At 29.4% G+C, this 13,818-nt stretch overlaps 1 non-coding gene across 1 annotated transcript; it reads left to right on the top strand.

Moving 5' to 3' along the window:
• Nucleotides 1-82: 82 nt before the first annotated feature.
• On the top strand, nt 83-155 carry TRNAV-AAC (transfer RNA valine (anticodon AAC)). The gene has a single exon. It is a non-coding gene; the product is annotated as a tRNA-Val (tRNA).
• Nucleotides 156-13,818: the final 13,663 nt, after the last annotated feature.

The following is a 13,818-nucleotide window of genomic DNA, read 5'->3' as shown; positions in this document are numbered from 1 at the left end:
AACTTAAATTTATAATATAGACACTTATAATGATTGACTCTAAGATACGTTATTGATTAAATTTGAGCATTAATTTGAGTAAGTGCTTGTGGTGTAGTGGTTATCACATCCGCCTAACACGCGGAAGGTCCCAGGTTCGATCCCTGGCAGGCACAGCATAAATTTTTAGGCTAATGTCAGACGAGCGTGAAAACGCACAGACTTTTTTTCACGTGAAATACATGGACAGAAAGGTGGACAGACGAGCGCTATTTTTCACGGAGCGCGTTGGTAATGTTTCATTTCAGACCCGTGTATCTGTCAACATGGATCTCATAGATTGCGATGTGCTGTTTTTTTTATTACGTGCAGAAGTATTTAAAAATTAAAACAATTTCTGTTTTTATAAAGTTTCTCTCAATTTTGGCTCCTCAATACTTTGTACGATCATTTTACTAACACCCATGTTCATATTTTAGAATACGCGGGTACAGTTCACTCTTCGGCTGACCAGGCACTTCCTGAAAACAATGTTAACATGTCCGTAGTTTTTCACGTTAATCTGACATTAGCCGTACAGTGCTATTGATACTTATGGATTTTATATTAATTAGTGACGCAACGAATATTCGGTTACTATTCGATATTCGGCCTATTCGGCCTATTTTTCGCTATTCGACCGAATACCGAATATTTAATCACTGTTCGGCCGAATACCTAAAAACAGGAGTAAAAAATAACAAAAACACAGTGAATTAATCATTTTGGTATTTATATTTAACTAGCAGGTAGGCCCGGTGTTGCTCGGGCAAAAGTAACGGTAGCGAAGATTAAGATTATTACGTTATAGTCAACCTTACCCGTTTTCACAGAATGAAAGAATTAGGTCCCCCTGTTTCTAGACTAATTAGAGAATTGTTAGATGAATCTAAAAATATGTTCGATTTCCCACAAAAACGAAAAAAAACCGCATCTGCGTCTTGCACGTCGCTTTCTCTTAACAATTTCATTGTTACGTAACACTTCCATTGTTACTTCACTTTTCCATTATTACTTCACTCTTCCATTGTTACTTGACACTTCCATTGTTACGTAACACTTCCATTGTTGATGGAAGTGTTAAGACTTAATCCTGTCCCTCTCCCCCGTGGGGAGGAATTTCGAAAAATCCCTTCTTAGTGTGCGTTCTCGTGACGTACCCTTACTGTGTACCAAATTTCAACTTTCAACTCCTTACCGTTTGGGCTCAGCACTGATTATTATTATTATTATCATCATCATCATCATCATCATCATCATCATCAACAACTCGTCTCGATTATATATATAGATGTTATCGGGTTAGTGTTGTTTGTTTATATTTATTTATAACTTATAACCTGTACAAAACAGAAAACAAAATAATATTCACAATTTACAATTACAAAGATCAGCACACGTACACATCTATTCGTTCGAGAATCGTCGCACATCCGAGAGTCTGACCCTGCCTATCCTTTTTAAGCGCTTGTCTTTGCTCTTTCCTTTCTCTTTCCTCTATCGCTCTAGTCCATGTATGCCTTTGACGGCCGGATGGCCGAGCGGTCAAGGTGGCAGCTTAACGCTCTGGGGGTCCCGGGATCGAATCCGATCGGGTCGATTAATCCCCAGGAATTTTTCGGGGGGTGGTCCGTTCGGATATGTCGGGCCCCGTCCCTCACCACCCGGTCGCCCCATTGTGGGCCTGGCCGAACCCATAATGGGCCTTCTAAAAGAGGCCCTCTTAGTGCCCACAGGGCGGAAAGAGTTATAAAAAAAAAAAAAGTCCATGTATGCCTATGCATACATCATAATGTGCGCGCACGATACTTTCGATTCGTCACTTTTCTGCCGTAGATTTCCCATTTTACAATTACGTGACTCGTAGCCTGATGATCACAGAGAAAAAACAGAGATAGAACGTCGGTATAAGTCACAGTCATGATTTTACAGATTCGAGACAGCTTGGTAGCCTGAATGGCCACAGGCTTTCGCCCATGCACGCTAAGTGACTTTCATTACAAGCATTTAGTTTTCCGAAGTCTATGGGAACAATTATTTGGCATTGACGGCCACGAATTTCGCGCCAATAAGCTGCCACGACTTGCTCGATTATGTTATCGACTCAATTTCATATTTATTTTCACATTTTCACTTCGCGGTCCTTCTCTGTTCTTTTTCCGTTATTTACACGTGTAGGTCATTTCATTGTTATCCACATTTGATATTATCACTTATCACATACTGCCATGTTGCTCTCGTCTGTCCACTACAACTATCAAGAATTAACGCGATTGGCGAAGCGTAGTGACAGCGGGCTAATAGAAAGAAGGGTCCTTGCCATAACGCGGTTTGCGCGCCAATTTTCGTACGTGCATTAATCAAGCCGAATAGTTTGGTCGAATATTCGGCTATTCGGCCGCGCTCCTGGCCAAATATTCGATATTCGGCTACGCTCTTGGCCGAATATACTATTCGTTGCAACACTAATTATTAATACATTTTATTCTATATTTATTTAAATATAAGACAGGAAACGCTTTATATTCGAAGGATAAAACCAAAATCAATAAAAATTAACGAAATTAAGAAATTAGAATCTCTTCTAACAAGCTGTTAGTTAAAGGATGTTGCCGATAAGTTATGAATCTATTGCATTCACAAAGATGCTGAGGATAAATTTACGAATAGATAAAAACTATAGATTAAAAAACTAAAATTTATTATACTTAAAAAAATTGTAATTTATTATCACAACAATTATGTACAGTACTAAACAAACGAAAGAACCATTTTATTTTGCTAATTATCTTTTATAAACTTGAAACAAAAACGAAATGGAAACTTGCTATCTTGCACATACATTTAATTAAAAAGCATACTAATGTTCAGATTTATTTGCACTTTAAACTTAATTTTTAAAAATCATTAAAAAGTTCTTAATATACTGTGAATTTCATAAAGATAAGTGGTTCGAGTCTCTTTATCAATCACTGATAGGTGCCGTATATAATAGTATATACAGTATGTGCGCACTCATGGCCAAAAAATAATAAGCATAACTGTCCAATTCGCAGAGAAATATAACAAACGACGGAAATTTATGTGTATGTTTGTTTTGTTAAAGCAACACATCACTTGGGCGATCTTCCTGGTTACCCATATAACTCTTTCCGGGAGGTCTTTTATGGGTAACTGGCCCCTATTCAAGCGTTACAGACGGAGAAAACCCGGAACATTCCACGTGATTAGCCCGTCCTGACGAGGCGCGAACAACGACAGAACTCTCAAGTGTTCAAGCAACGTAACCACTTGACCACTGGTGGGCCTTATGAAAATGCTTCTAAATAGTAAAAATACCTAAAATGTAGACTAATTCATTAAAATGCACAAGTTTGCGCAAAATATTCAGGCTTCATAAATATGGCAGTAACGTTGCATTGTTTCCATTGTGGACCATCCAGAACGATGTTTGTTACTGTTTTACTATATTATACTGTCTGTATGATACTGACAATGATAATACCACGAAGATGCCACATAAATGCTTTTATGAAAGAAAGAATTATTGGTGGGCTAGAAATAGACCAGTCGCAGACAGACCCTGAATGTGCTGCAGAGCGTAATATTCACGTTTTGGGCCAGATTTCAAAGACAATTCTGAACATCAACCAGGAGCAGTCGTTCAAGAGTTATCGTCCCCTCAACGTAGTGGCTATTTGACGTTAACAGCACATCGTAAAAGAAAAATGTCTACAGAGCCGTCTATCGCTACATGTGTTAGGGTTTCATGAAGAACTGTCTACAGGAGGCTTCAAGCGAATAGTCTTTCTGCCAGACACTCGGTACGGTGTATTATATTGAACCTTGTGTACAGAAAATCACGTTTAAGATGGTGTTGAAGAACATCAACATGGAACTTTGAATGAAGGGAGTAATTCACTGAGAAGTCCGGTTACAGTCTACAGAATGATTTTCAACAAGTTAGAATCCGATACACTTTTATGAACATCATAGAAAGAGACAAGTTTGCAAGTGGTTGTGTCATGGTCTGGGGCGGCATTATACTTAAAGACAGCTCCACGCTTTTGCAAGGGATGCCATTACGACAAGAAAGTACAGAGACTGGGTTTTGGAACCTCGTGTGAGGTTTTAGCGAGGTGCTGTGGATGCGCATTTTATTTCCATGAACAATAATGCCCGTGTATAATAGGGCTGCATTCTTCAGTGACTTTCTTGACATCAAAGCATGGAATGGCCAGCATGAATTCTGAATCTAAAGTCCATAGAATATGTATGGAGTCCCTATGAAGACGAATTTAATATACTAAATTCAAACATAGCAGGCTAAAATTTTTACACATTTTTACAATTGAATGTGCAAGTAATTCAGTAATAAATTATTCTACAGAATTTATACCGCGAAATAAGTGTTTCCTAAACTTTGTTCAGAATAAATTAACTTGAATAGAATTGGTTTAGCCATTCATTTAATTATCATTAAATGATAGTTTTATATCGGAATATAAAAATTCATGAACGAAATTGTTCAAAACTATATGCCTCGTGATGATTCTTTCTAATTTCGTTCTAGAAATTTGAATTACAAATTATATAGAACTCTGATTATATAGAAATTATTTTTATTCTGATATATTCATATATAAATACAATTATACAAAATATGTAGGATCAAATAAACATTTATGATTTTAAACGTTATTAAGATCAATTTCTAATCTGATATTCAATTGTAACAGTGATAGAATTAAGGAAGAGAATCACCATCCATTTTTTAACTACAATTAAGAAAAGGCAATCCCGGGAAAATCTTTCATTGAAAATTGGATCTTATTGAAGTGTATCTTGCGGCCGTTCTCAGTATGATGCAAGTCTTCGAAATGCCGCCCTTAAACGCTGCTTATGCCGACCCCTTAACGTGCCGCCTGAAGCGGCCGCCTCTCTGCATCATAGCACGGCACGGCCCTGGTAAAGCCTCTACTTAGGTTAGACAAGTAAAGAGAACCCGGGAAATTGCATATAGCCAGCCCGTTGCTGAGATGTTTATGGGTCTTTATTTAGGTGTTAGACACGTGAAGAAAATCCGGGAAACTCCACTTAGACTAGCCCATTGGTGAGACGCGAACCCGCGACAAACTACCACTGTTCATTGGTTTTATTCACTCGATCACTGTAGGCGTCTTCTGAAAGGCCTTAATTACATTATTAACGTTGTTTAAATTATTTAATTTCGTCTTAAAAATATATATTGAAGCAGTGGCGCGTTACAGCTTCTTAGGGCCCAGGCAAATTTGAATTAGGGAGCCCCATGTACAGTTTCGACTTCAGACATTTTTCTTCAGAAATATTTACCTTTAAAAGATTGTTTTGGGGTCCCCTTTTCTTAAGATTGTTATATCAGATTAATCTTATATACAAAACAATATTTTTCTAAAATGTTTTCAACGTTTTATGTCACATTTTACTCAACTGTTAGAATTGAAAATTAAATAATGGCTTACTCATGAAAGGTTATTTCTCTATTCTGTCTCTCGAGGGATTTAAAAAATCCTTGAAAGGTAATTTCCAAAAAACAAATTTGAAGCGGGGCATAAATTCTGGGGTTATCACGTAAAATCTTTTCTCTTTTATAATGTAATGACAAAGCATAAGAAATTGTATAACATTAATAATAATTTTTATAATTAATTAAATTATTTTTTAAAATATTTTATAAAATTATTAACATGAAATGCTCATAATTTTAGACTATTCATGAGTAGACTTATGAGAAATTCACATTAATTCAGACAGATGTCAATTCGATTCAATATTTTAGATTTATATTAATTAAAAACGAAAAACTTTTTTCATAATAATAATAAAATAATAATAAATAAATAGCAAAATTTAGCGATAAATAGCTTCTTTATCCATTTACATAAAATTATACATATTTTTTCTAAGCATTGACGTGATGTTAATTTCCTTTAATTGAATTACTGCATAATATTTTAAAATTTAAGTAAATTAATATAACTCGATTAATTGCGCGATCCTTTAACTAATTATCTAATTTTAAAGCTATCGAAAAATATATATATTTTTTTATTTTTATTTTTTTTCAAAACAGATCGAATTTTCTAACGCTTCGCTTTTATAACACCAGATGGCAGAACGACTCCATCCCCTTGCAAAAGAATTTCCTTTCCACATCAACAAATTCCTTATCACAATCTCACGATTTTCTTTCATTTTATTGAAATATTTTTAAATTTATGTTATTAAATAAACGAAAAGATATGTATTTATATATTTTTTTTAATGTTATTAAATTAATTAAAAATTATCTTTCTATTTATTGTCTTTAAGTCAAGGACAACTCCATCCTTTCATGTAAACATTAATGTAGTTTTTATGTAGAGAAATGTCATCTTGTTCTTTTATAAATAAAAATTAACGACATTAATTAGAGAAAATTCCAATATTTTCATACAATTTTTTTTTATTCAACTGTATACGTTTATAAATATTTTATTTTTTTTCAATAAATATATAATGTAATTTTTTTATTGTTTATAAACTGTTAATTTTTTATTATTATATCATACACTTGTAATATTTTTAATATATATATATATATATATATTTTTTTATTTTTTAAGTCGGTACTTTTCTATTACAACTTTTTAAATTTAATATATTTTTTCTTCTTTTGAGGTAAGAATTCTCGAAAAAAAAAAAAATAGAATAAATAATAAATAATTTTAACTTAGTAATGTAACTACGTGCTCTGTATAAACAAGCAATAGGTAACTTTTGACTTTAGATTTTTGTCAGCATCATAACATCAATTCACTACCATCAAAGATACTCTAGACCATATATACTGTATATATACAGTATATATATAATTCAAGTTTAAATCTGTTTTTTTTTTTTATTTTATTTTTTATCAGAAAATAAAAATTTCATGTGTTATTCATTTGTTCGTCAATTTCTATATTATTTTCGAAATTTATTTCAATTTATTTTTTTAGAGTTATAAAGAAAAAATACACACACAGTTATAAAGAAAAAACACACACACACACACACACACACACATATATATATGTATTAAAAATGTCTTTTCTCCATTATTTAATGAAATTTTTAATGTGTTTTATAACCTAATAAAATATTAATAGTTGATCTTAATGTCAAGAGATGTCATTACCATCGTTTAATAATAACTTATATATATATATATATGCTCATATGAATATTAGTAACATTATTTCAGGATTAGTTCTTCTAACATTATCGGTCGTAATGAAAAAATCTTCGTTATCAGTAAGTACTTTTAGCTTCAATATGAAGCAGATTTTTTTTTCTTTTTTTCTTGTATATTTACTTTTTTCCGAATTTCGTTTCTTGTCCTTCCACTTCCGGTGATAGTGCCCGAGACTCCTGTTTTTCTCACTTGATTCTGATGAAAGATTTTATAACAGTTCGCATTGAAAAAGTGATGAAAAGATGCTTCATGCATATTAAAACTTCCAAGAATAAAAATGAATCGACTAATCTTATAACGAAAACGAATTTCGTGCGTCATTAAATCTGCTTCTAAATAACTTTTTTTCCTCACTCTTGCAAAATAAACTCCGTATTTTTGGCAGAATAACAAAGAGTAGCTGCCTTTTTTTCCTATACAAAGAGTTGGCCAAAAGGATGTTTAATGAATTTTAACTTAATTAAAAGGATTAGTAAACTTTGAAGTTTAAAGAATAATTGCTGCAAATTGACGAAAGATTTTTATTGCGTATATATTTTATCAACATCAATATACTCGTTTTTTTAAGTTATTTATTAAGCAGTAAAGAATTTTATTTACTTTCAAATAACTCGTACTGTTTAAACTGTCAGTGTCGAAATTAATAAAAGTATTTTTTAAATAACAATTTTAAAAACAAACGAATAAATAAATAATTTAAGCTGATAAAATATATAAACAAGCAACATAAAATATTTTATTTCTCCGTACATTTTTAATTAAAAAATTCTATAAATTATCTTAATGAAATTACTAAATGAAACCTCGTATACACTAAATTATGATGTTTAGGAGATACATTATTCGGCTATAAAATTTAATTTTTAAAATGACTAATTTATTTAAAATTGTTTCTATAATTTATATTTATCGTACTCAATGAAATTTAACCTTCATGATTTGAAATTATACATAATTATAACTCTTTTTCTGGCTTTTGAATCAGTATGCAGATGAAATTGTAGCGTACAATTTAAACATATTGAACTTACTACTTATTTAAATTATCTATAATTTACTATGACTATATTGCAGGTTGTGGAATTGTTAAATTTAACCCTTATTCATCTAAAAATATGTTTAAAACTAAAATTCACTTATTGATCTTGTGCATTTCTATGAATTCCTGCAGTAAAAGGTTAGCAAAATTAAAAATACAAAAAGAAAAAGAATCTATATAAATTAATAGAATAGGACATCCTGAGGATTTTGAAATAAGGAAAATCAGTTTTTGGATTCTTCCTCTCTCATTGTTTATTCGCGATTATATCTCTGTAGTATACCCTTGAGAATTATCCAAAGATGCAGAGAGTTTTATAAATTTTCAGTATCCCACTCTACGTAATAAAATCTAACTGAACTTCCTTGTCTCATCGAAACAAATGTACTGCTCCTGAGTGACAGGGAAGACCATTTTGACTCGTCTCTTGGGTATCTTCTGTTTAGTTTTATGTAGATACTTTTATCTATCTGCAATGTTTTTTCCCTTCTTATGTTGAATAAGTTAATGTTTGGCATCCTTACAAACACGAGTATTCTAGCAATAGGATGATTTACAAATAAATTTAATATTGATGTTTATAGATTGTGTATGTGATAAGCTGGAAAATGCCGTTTATCGAAACGTAATTTAAAATTTTTACGATTATGGTGAAGTTTTGTGAAAAATTTTCTACACGAAATGTTTATATTTTCACGGGATTTTTTTTCTCCATTTTATATTATTCTTCGAATAGTTTTATTGTTTTTTCCTCCCCTCAGCCGTGTGTTTCCTCACCCTCTCATTTTTTTTCCACTAGCAATTCCCACAAGAAACATATTATGTAGATTTATTACAAACTCTGAATCTTTTACTGAGAATTTTGCTTTAAAACAAAACCATTGTTGATAATAAAAATTTATTCTAAGTGTCTCCGTGTAATAATATACTATTTGCAAGTGGCATCGTTCTTTCTTTATTTATCTAGAGTTTACCCATCAAAATAATCCTCAGTAAAAACAAAAAAAAGCAAAGAATTTTCTAATAATGTTTATCTGAGAGTTTAGAGAAGCTGCGAAACTGAGATATTTTTCTGTTTAAATAAGGTTTTCTGTAAATATTTTAGGTCTATGCAAAGCATTATCATTTATGAAAAATTGGAAGCTACATCTTTAATACTTTGCGGTATCCTTTTAAACCAAGCCTTATCTGCAAAGTCCAGGAGTGCTGCTATGCAATAGAAATGTTTGCAAGAATAATATCTGAAAATTTGCTGTTTTGTATTTTAAAAATGTATTTTAAAAACATCATTTTCTTTGCTTTCTTCTGTATAAATTATTCGATTGGTCTTCGCATGGTCACGTGATCTGAATTCAAAATTTTGAAATTTTCGTATTCTAATCACGTGTTCTTTTTCAATTTAGAATCTATAAACAATACTTACAATCTATAGATTATAAAGTGGGAAAACACGTGATTAGGATTCAAATTTAAATAAATAAATATATATATATATTGAACTCAGATCATATTACTACACAAGTCCAATCAGAAAATTCATATAGAAATTACTATTGATTACAAGTGTATTTAAAACTAATAATTTTTTAAAAATTTCTTTCTGAGTTGTTGATTGGTCTTGTATACTCACGTGATTTAAGTTCAAACTTTTTAAAAATCCTAATTCTAATCACGTGTTGTTTTCCATATTGTATTCCCTAAACACTAACTATTGGTTCATTAAAAGTGTATTGAAAGCTGATTAGTCATATTTGACTGAACTAATTTTTAAAAAATTGCATGATAATATTTTTATTGGAAATTATAGCAATTAGATTACAAATTTTGTATAAGCCAATATCTAAGAACATTTATACTATAATATTAATTATATGTTGGTTTGAGACTGAATTATTTTAAAATATTTTTAAAATTTGTCACCAATTATCATTGGTTTATTTCAAACCAATGACAAATTTCATTGATTTTTTAAAAAAATTTATAAAAATAAATTAATTAATATTTTAATCGGAAAAAACTGACGAATAAATCAATATTTTTTTATTAAAATAAAAAAAATAATGTCCAAAAAAATTCCATCACAAAATCATGTAATATAAGCGACTGTTCAATACCAAATCATTTCAACAAACGCATTTTAAAAATTCAAAATACGTCGACGCGATTGGTTATTTTAAATATCAAAAAAGAGCACGATTGGTTTATTCCGATTTTCCTTCAATCTCAACATAACTATCAATTTTTATTATAAAATATAAAATTGAATTCTATCAAGATATAAAATAAAAGTTTCAGGAATGTAGAAAACAATAAAAAAAAAGAAAAAAAAAAAGAGCAATGCTCACTCTAACCTTTCTTCAGTCTATCATCTTATTATATACAAGTAAATGCTCTTTACATCCTGGAAAAAGTAGGATGAAAATAGGACGATTCCATGCTATTTTATCTCGAGTTTATATCGATATCCAATACTAGGAGAGTGTTTGTAAAGCTATTGTAAGTCTCTTACAAATAACCTTATCACTTACAATTTCGATACGTGATTTACTGTCTCTATTGGATAACAAGCTTATATGGATATTACCGTACCACCCAATTTAAAAAAATATATATATATACTTTTATATCCGTAACTTTGTAAAATCTTTTAAGATTTTTCTAGAGTTATTATTGTTATTATTTCTATTTTTTTCCAATTTAATATATAAGTTAATTGAGGTGTTTTTTTCTCTATTAGTTTTTCTAGATCGAGTTCTGTAAGAGGCTGGCAACGAGCCAGTGGATAAGAAGAAAGAAGAAAGCTTTTTTGTCGAATGTTGTACCACTATCAAATCAGGTTCGTTACTAGTTTTGACTTTATCACTTCCATATGTTTTTCATCTAATATATATATATATATATATATACTTCTTTTACTTGTTCATATATTTTACTATTTAAATTGATTTCCTTTGTAAAATTCTAAGAAACGTTCCTTTAATATTCTTACACAATTTTAAGAGTATATAATTTAAATGGTGTTTAATGTCATTCTTAACATAATTACTTTTAATCGTATTAGATGATTTTAATGTAATTAAAATTTTTATTTTAAAAATTTAAGTAATTGTTTAGAACTCGTATAATTAATTCATTGATTAAAATAGCATTGTTTTAAAATATATATTAGGAAATTTTGAATGTGTTGTAATTGTTAATGAGCCGAGTAATTTTATTTTTATTTAATTCTTTTTAAATTTAAATGAACTTACGTGATATTTAAATGTTTATATAATTGAATTATGATTTGTTATTTAAAATGCAAATTTATTTTATTGGCAAATTTTTAAGTTTAATTGAAAAATAACGAGCCGAAGTTTCTGTTTGTTCGTTTAAATTCAAGTGATTTAAAGTGAATTTTACATATTTTATAAGAATAAAATTATTTCATGGAAATGAATTTCTAAAATGTATCGCGTGTCTTTATTCGTTTGTTAAATTCATTTGATTAAACATGACAATTGGATCGTTTCGTTATTACATATTTAAATTACCCAATAGAAACATAAACTACCGTTTAAAATATATTCTAGTGTCTCCATTTGTTAATCAGATTCACGTGATTAAACGTAATAATTGTATTAATTCCATTATTACGCAAGCATTAAAATTATGGAAACGATTCGAAATTTTAAAAATCACACTTTCATTGGTTAATTACACGCCTTCTCTATTGGCTAGTTTAAATTCACGTGATTAAACGTAATAATTGAGTCCATTTTATAGTATAATTATGTTGTATATTTAAAAATTGAAACAATAAGTTTTGTTTTTATCATTTTCTCTGTGTTTTAAATAATAGAAATAATAAAAAAAATTATTGTTTTAATCTTAGAAAATAAAAATAAAAAATACAATTTTCTTTCGCCATTTCAGTAAATCCTTTGATGTGTATCATTTAAGATAGGAATTACTCCAGTTAGTTGTGAAAACAGCAGGGAAGATGATTGTATATAATAGATATACACGCGGGATGCAATTAGTTCTAACTGAAATACACTTGTTATAGTCTACTTTTACGACTTTCCTTTGTGTTAACCATTATCTTCCTCTAGTAATAAACCAAAAAATAAGAAATGATATTTAAGCATAAAAAAATTATATAGTTCTCTCTCTCACATCCACACAGACACACGCACATACAGTATATATATATATATATATATATATATATATATATATATATATATATAGTATATATATATATATATATATAAAGGCCTAACCTACAACATATATTTTTAATTAAATTTCTTAATATTAAATAGTAATTGTAAAATACGATTTTTATGATTAGTTATTTTAACAAATTAAAGAGATTAAGTTACGTTTTACCAGTTAATACACTAATGAATGTTTATCCTTAATTACCCTAATTAATCTGCTGGAAGATAGGCCTTACAACGTTAAGTCTATCGAGTTAGTTGGCTACGTATTAAAGGTTCTTTCTAAGTAATACCGGGTCCCAAGCTTAAAGAGAACGATTGTTGTTTTGTGTGACTTCTTGAGATGGTCAGAGGTTGGAATAATCAATCTGGCAAAATTCCAAGAGGGTATTGATTTCTCTACAAATAACCCACCGAAAAGACGGTTGTTTAAATCGCTAGTAATGTTTATTTTTCACAAAAGATGGAGATAAATGATAATAATAATAAGAAAGAATAAATAAATAAATATGTAAGTTATTAAGTATATTAAATAAGAAAAGAGAGAGAGAGTGATTTTTTTTTAAATTAACATAAATTTTATTGCAATTTTATAATTCTTTTTTAATGATATAAAATCAATTTTTATTGTTTTAAAATTGAGAGAGAAAGAAGTTATCTTAAAGGAAATTTAAAAAAAAAAATCGAAAAGAATTTTTGTTTTATTGCTTCGGATTTTTGTTTTATTAACGTTATTAAAAATTAATTTACTTTATAAAACAAAATATAAAAGTTATAAAGTAAATAAATCATTTTATAAGGATTAAATATATAAATTTATTTTTAAAGAATTTTTAAGCGTAGAAAAAAATTAAAATTAATTTAGTAACAGTGATAATCATTATCATAAATCTTACAAAAAAAAAAATAAATAAATAATAAATTTAATGTCTTGCACATTTATACATTTGATATTTATATAAATGAGGATTAGAACAACACTTTATAATTTTTGCTCGAGTTAGTTTTAAACTTAATTTTTAAATTTATTTGTTGCAATGCTGATGACGCTTTTCATTGAATCAACTTAATGGTCACATCCGGTGGCCTAGTTAACCACTTCCGCTTTATCGATTTGACGTCACATACCGTTTTGGTCATACTACCATCCAGATAGTTGAAATGATTTAGTATAATTACGTTTTACTCCCAATTAATCAAAAACTATTCGTTTAGCCCGTCATATGATCGATCAATTAATCTTTACGCACAATTCATTTCTTGGTTGATAATTAAATTAATTTATTCAACAATCGATTAAC

This window comes from Centruroides vittatus, unplaced genomic scaffold, assembly GCF_030686945.1.
Source record: "Centruroides vittatus isolate TY-2023 unplaced genomic scaffold, ASM3068694v2 contig_900, whole genome shotgun sequence".
In the NCBI taxonomy this organism is placed as follows: Eukaryota; Metazoa; Arthropoda; class Arachnida; order Scorpiones; family Buthidae; genus Centruroides; species Centruroides vittatus.
This window is presented reverse-complemented; position numbering and strand designations above follow the sequence as displayed.